The 5,520-nt window shown below is 35.3% G+C and overlaps 1 pseudogene; it reads right to left on the bottom strand.

The window, feature by feature from the left end:
- Window positions 1-1,283: 1,283 nt before the first annotated feature.
- LOC114493519 lies at window positions 1,284-1,450 on the bottom strand (annotated as a pseudogene).
- Window positions 1,451-5,520: the final 4,070 nt, after the last annotated feature.

Raw genomic sequence — 5,520 nt, 5'->3', positions numbered from 1 at the left:
GAGAGAGATAGAGAGAGAGAGAGAGACATCAATGTGCGGTTGCTGGGGGCTCTGGCCTACAACCCAGGAATGTACCCTGGCTGGGAATCGAACCTGGGACACTTTGGTTCCCAGCCTGCGCTCAATCCACTGAGCTATGCCAGCCAGGGTGAAAAATTCTTAATCTTTAAGATTATTGGCAAATACATGCAAAAAGAAAATAAAGTACCAATGTTCTATGTCTAAAATACTAAATATTTTAAATACTTTCTGGTAATCAATGGCTTTTTTCTTGATCCAAATATTTATTCTAAGGGCTAATGAATTTAGGCAAGTATATATGTGCATATGTACTAGGCTGGCCAAAAAAGTGTTTACTTTTCTCATAAAATAAGACATATTTTTCATTTTCACCAATGACTTTATTTATTCGATTATTTTGAGTTTGTTGCCTATCTCCCTCTATTGTTTCCTAATGGGTAGAGGCCAGGGGTGCTGCTAAACATTTTCCAATGCATAAGACAGCCCCACAGAAAAAGGTTATTTGTCCAAAATGCCAAAAGTACCAAGAAACTGCAAACCACTTTTGACACATTCAATCAGTCACAGCACCTTCTCCATGCATTACACAATCTTTTTTTTTTTGCATTTCAGTTGTGTTTTTACCTTTCTTGACATAATAAAGCATAATACACTGAAAATGTTGCATATTGTCTTCCATCTTCAATATTAAAATGGCTGCATAAAAATCACCATATCTTTTAAATGCATGCTGATGAGACAGCTGTCACAGTCTAACCACATTATGTCAAAGAAATTAAAGACAATTAAGCTCTACTAGAGACATTGTATGGAAAAAACTAAATGAACTTTTTGGCCAACCCAATATATAAAAATACATATCTTAAGTTGTGATTTTTTTCTCTTGAACACAAATGTTTCCTTTGTTTTGATTCAGTGAAAAAAATTAAATAATGAGTTACTGAGAAAATTTACCTAATATCAATAATAGATGCCAGTGATCCCTTATTAATATGGTCAGCATATTCCCAGAATACCTGAGTTGTTCCTTTATGCTGTCTCATCCATTTTAGCTAAGTTAAGGTTTGATAATCTTAGGTAAATGCTAGTCTGATGCTTTAAAAAACTCCAAAACTGAACTAGCTTAATGGTCACCTTTGGAGAAATATAAATATTCTTCATTCTGAGACATAATAATGTGCTGCTTGAGCAGGTGATTAAGTTCTGGAGAAGATGAAAATATGCTTAACTCAGGAACTACTTAACTTATTAAAATTCTCATTCACTGACATTTATTGTAATTTCATCAGAATAAATACAGTGCTGACAAGTATTAAATAAGATGGAATCCACTATTAAAGTTTTAGAAATTCTGGGAAAAGTTTCCAATTAGCAATAATCGCACCTCGGATAAACCTCATTGGCTACAATACTGCCACTGCGCAAAGCTAGAAATTCTGAATAGAATATGAAAATATCACATGTTTTACAGGAAGTTTTTGTTTTACTCCAAAGTCATTACTCATGTAATCAACCTGATTCTTAGTTGTAAGGGAAGAGAGCTGCTTTCAATTATATATTAGTTTTGATTATGGTTTTTTACATAAAAGTATAATAAGAAGAAAAATAATTTCCTGCAAATATAGAGAGAATAGGCATTCTTTCTAGTCTGCAGAAAAAAAAAATTCTTCTATAAAAGGATTTGGAATGCTACCAGCATCCCTTTTTCACAGCTTTTCAAATTCCACATCAAAATAAGCTTAGTTATTTTTTGAGTGGGCTAAGTTACATTCTTTTAAGTTATTTCATTGATATTATTTCTATATGAAAAACTAGTCATATCTAATATTTCAGAATTCACATATTCCATCTTCCAAATATAAGAATGGAAATTAGTGGCAGAAAATTACACCTAATCCATTCTTTTCTAACATTCTTTCCTTAAATCTTTTGCTCCAAAAGGTTGTGAGTCATGTGCTTGGTTTCATAAAAGCATGCAATTTAACAATTAATGCTTAAGTGGAAAAAGATGCATTTATGCCTATAACCACATAGGAGTACAAGCAGATCTGGAGACATGCAATTTCATGGAAGCTTTTGTGTATAACCTTCGATGTCTACTTAATTAAATATGGCAGTTGAAGTTTTTATGCTAAATCCACCCACAAAGAAATTTTGAACAGATTCCTGAGTGTTGCACCTATTGCTATGTCTTTTTAGGTGAACCTTTTTTCTTCATGGCTAGAGAAATTTCAAATAATTTCAGAATAAATTAGGATTATCATTTGGTTTTTATATATTGGAACAGTGGGGAAAAAAGAAAAGCCCAGGCGCCCATTTAGTAAGAATAACATCTTGCCCATCAAACAAGAAAAGTTGTCTTCTATAATTAGTAGAATATGAGTACAAAAATATACATGTGACATTCAAACACATCCTAAAACTGGGAGCTAAACTGTATAAAATTATTAAGAGAATTTTATAAGAAGCACATATTTTCTGTATTTCTTTTCATCCTTGTAACTTTATGTAGTTGTTGTTTTTTTCTTTTACAAGCTGTTATCATAATTATTTGAAATTAAACACCTGCTCTAATGAAAGATAAATGATCACTGAAAATCAATACAATTTTTTAGTATTTTATTTTTGTACAATTTTACCAATAAAATTTGGTTTAATTTTGTACAATATAACATATATGTCTTATTCCTTGTCATTGCTAAGGTTTTTTTGTACACAGGTACTTGATGATCCATGTCATATAACAACTGTATAAATCAAGAGCAAATGTATGGAAAGGTATATTTTTTTTGTATTTTGTTATGTTTAAAACTTTCTCAAAGAATGTAAAATTAAATTTTGAAGTTGTTATTAACATCCCTGCAAATTTTAATAAGATAGAGAGAAGACAAAATATCCTGTTTTAAAATAATGAAAATGAGTAACATAAAGAGAAATTCGGTAATAATACCTCTGCACATATAAATGGTTTTCACAAAGAAAATGTTGACATGTCCACAATAAAATAGGAAAGCAAATTATTGTGATATCATTAGATAACTCTGATTTTCCTATGTCCTTGGAAAGCTCCTCTGACTTGGTGCTTCATCTATGGTTTTACTCCTTCCCCTGCATATTGCACATAGAAACAATAGCAGCTTTTCATAACTTTGCAACAGATGAAGAGAGAGGAATCCACAGATTGTTTTGTCAACTGGTTCCTTATAGTATTCTCTGTGGAGTGGCTGGTTTGAAATGCTCCCTGAGGCAAGACTGGTATTTTCTTGGATGAGAGCCTGCTAATTGCCAATGAGCCTTTAGCTGCTTTTCACATGATCTGGTCATTCTCTTGGCTTGCTTAGGGCCTACCAGCCCTTCGTGAAGGCCTATATGCAACATCTTAGATCCCCTCTTCCCCAAGCCTCTTTATATATTCTCTCCATGGCTCTGATCTTACCAATATGCTTTCAATTAGGCTAACCATAATAATCACTAACCAGATGTAAGAAATTGTGTACCAATGCACTACAAGCAAGCTTAGTCAAGTCTGAGATTATTAAACAATCCTTCACTCTGCATATTGACTCTGTCCTACCTTCTTTCCTTGTTGAGACCACCCCATGTCCATGCAAGGCCTCCCCACTGAGACGGTTCCTCCCAGAGTCCTACAGGGAAAATAGGGCAGTAAGAGCTTTTCTGGGTCTTTCTCTCCACCTCTCAACATGCCCAATACCTCTCCAGATTCATCAGCAGAAAGAGGGTTCAGTCTTAATCTTAATGCTTTTCTTGCCTGACTCAGACTTTTTTCTTGTCATTCTTCCTTACACCACTAAGTGGTCACCAAAATTCTGAATTTCACAAGAGCCTTTGAATTTCTTTCCATACTGTGAAATAGTTTGTAATCTTGTCATCCAGGGTGTCACTCTTGATATATTAAAACATGTTAAAGGTTAAATTTATTTTTCTCTTATAAATTAATGAAAAGATCCTAAACAACAAAACAAAGAAACAAGCAAAATATAACCAAAGACACTGAAATAGAGGTCAGGCTGACAGTGCCCACAGAAGAGAGTAAAGGGAATTTCAGGGGACAATGGGAAGGGTTCACAGGAACAAACTTAAAGGACACATCGTCATAAACTAAGGGAAGGGTGGTAATGGGAGGGAAGTGGGGAGGGGTGGGAGGGGGGGCTGGATTGGGAGTAAAAAGGAGAAAACTGTAATTGAACAATGATTAAAATAAAATTTAAAAAAAGGAAAAAAATTAATGAAAAGTTTTTTTCAGATTATTGTATTGCTGCAATATCAACAATCCAAATTTTATATCTCTCTTTATTCTTGCTATAAGAGACCCAATTTTATTTCATTCCTCCCTACTCCTGGATAGGCACACTCCATTGACTAGATGTAAGGTAAACAGACACAGTCTGGCTTCCTTACCCAGATGTCTGGGTAACTTAGGAAAGCAGTTTCTCATAACCTTGAGAATGGGTCTGATAAGTAGTTCTCATAGCTGTGAGACTGGGTCTGATAAATGGTTCCCGTAATAGTAACTGGGCTCACATGCACAGAATCTCACTGTGTTACACAATGTGTTCCAGCACCCTGCCTGCTTTGTCTGTATTTTAATATATAAGGGAGTAGGGGCTCCCCACTGGAGGACATGCAGCTTGCAGCATGCATGGCTCACCCACCCTTGAATAAAGGCATGTCCAGCACCCACAGGACTCTGCACATTTTCTCCTGTCTGTCCAAATCCCAGAACCTGTCAGGCCTTGAAAGACTATAAGACACTAGATCTACACAGATTAAAACATTGGCCAAATAAAATGTTATGAACAAAAAATGGCAGAAAAAGGAAAAAATGCCTTGTTGACATAAGAAACTTTTAAACCTGTAGATAATTTTTAAGAGTTTATTTGAGCCAAAATGAGGACAATTGCTGGGAAGCAAAATCCCCACATGACTGAGAAAATGTTTCAGAGAATGGCAGTTTGTACCTTATTTTTATACTTTACCATCAAAGAAAGAGACATAAAAGGGCTACATGAAATCAATTGGTGATGGATTAGGGAGGTGGGAGAAAGCAAAGCAGGGAAATCTCTGGGACTGGATAAAAAGTAAAATAGACACATGCTTCTTCTACATTGGTGGGTATAGGATAGTTAACAATGAACAGTGACAGCACAGAGATGGTATTCGGGAAAACAAGATAACAGTGAGGGATTCTGTGTGCTGTGCTCTGATGGGAGATTGTGCCCTGAGGGGTCTGGGTAAAAGGGGTTAATCTGACCTTACAAAGGTATGTTATTGGCAGTTGCAAGAAAAAAAACAATAGACAGTCTTAGTTAAGGTAAAGATTGGCATTTGTCAGAGAAGATACTGGCCCAGGACACGAATGCAACTCGTTTTTAGTTAGGACATTTTAATTCCAGACCATCCTGTGTGATTACTTTAGGCCTCTGAGTTTGTAAGGCCAACCATGCAAGCTTCCCCTGAGCTTGTCAGGTTTAGTACGTG

Source organism: Phyllostomus discolor, chromosome 1 (genome assembly GCF_004126475.2).
Source record: "Phyllostomus discolor isolate MPI-MPIP mPhyDis1 chromosome 1, mPhyDis1.pri.v3, whole genome shotgun sequence".
Taxonomy (NCBI): Eukaryota; Metazoa; Chordata; class Mammalia; order Chiroptera; family Phyllostomidae; genus Phyllostomus; species Phyllostomus discolor.
This window is presented reverse-complemented; position numbering and strand designations above follow the sequence as displayed.